Source organism: Solanum tuberosum, unplaced genomic scaffold, assembly GCF_000226075.1.
Source record: "Solanum tuberosum cultivar DM 1-3 516 R44 unplaced genomic scaffold, SolTub_3.0 contig02453, whole genome shotgun sequence".
Taxonomy (NCBI): Eukaryota; Viridiplantae; Streptophyta; class Magnoliopsida; order Solanales; family Solanaceae; genus Solanum; species Solanum tuberosum.
The window spans coordinates 1-767 of record NW_006243319.1 but is presented as its reverse complement, the minus strand read 5'-3'; the positions used below and the strand labels follow the sequence as shown (position 1 = coordinate 767).

Genomic DNA, 767 nt, shown 5'->3' with positions numbered 1-767 from the left:
CCATTTGAGGATGAAGTTATATCTGTGGCTAACATCTAGGCACAACCTCCGGTGAGAACAACTATATTATTCTATTTTTAAATTTTTGTTAATTTCCAAGTAAAAAATAATATTTGGTATATTCAATTTGAAGGGACAAGTATTTAATGTTGAGGCTGAATTGTCCCTTGCAAGTAAGGATCAACGCTTTAGTGTGTTAGCATGCTCAAATTGTAAGCAATTGTTCACGAGATATAATGTGCGAAGGGAAATATACTGCACAAGTTGTCACCGATCCACACATCTTATTCCTAGGTATATTTGCTCTTCTACAAAATTAATAATAACTAATTAAGATTATTTATTTTGTTTGTTCAAAGAAATAAATGTCTTAACTAACCATTATTTTAAAATATTTTCATTAATTATCAAAACAGATGTAAATTTGAAGTTACTATTAAGGACAACAACGGTTTTGCAACAACTGTTATTTCGGATGAAATTGCAGAGAAAATGTTGCACCTCACTTCAGAAGAAATTTATGAAATTTGCTTCGTCAAGGTACATATTACTTTTTGCTCACCAAATAATCACAAAAAAAACCTGTTCTGATTTTGTATTTTCTTATAAACTCTACTGTTGGCTTGTAACAGTTAAAGGAATCTACGATGAAATGTTCTAACTCACTACTGTCTAAATTAAATGCACGTAATAACATCGCAAGTAGTAATCCTAAAAATATCTACCCTATGATTTGTCTGTTCGCTTTAATTCTTATTATTATATAT

General features: G+C 29.9%; 1 long non-coding RNA gene across 1 annotated transcript; it reads left to right on the top strand.

Annotated features, from left to right (window-relative positions):
- On the top strand, positions 1 to 540 carry LOC102591232 (uncharacterized). Its single transcript, XR_369086.2, has 3 exons — positions 1 to 51; positions 134 to 294; positions 417 to 540. It is a non-coding gene; the product is annotated as an uncharacterized lncRNA (long non-coding RNA).
- Positions 541 to 767: the final 227 nt, after the last annotated feature.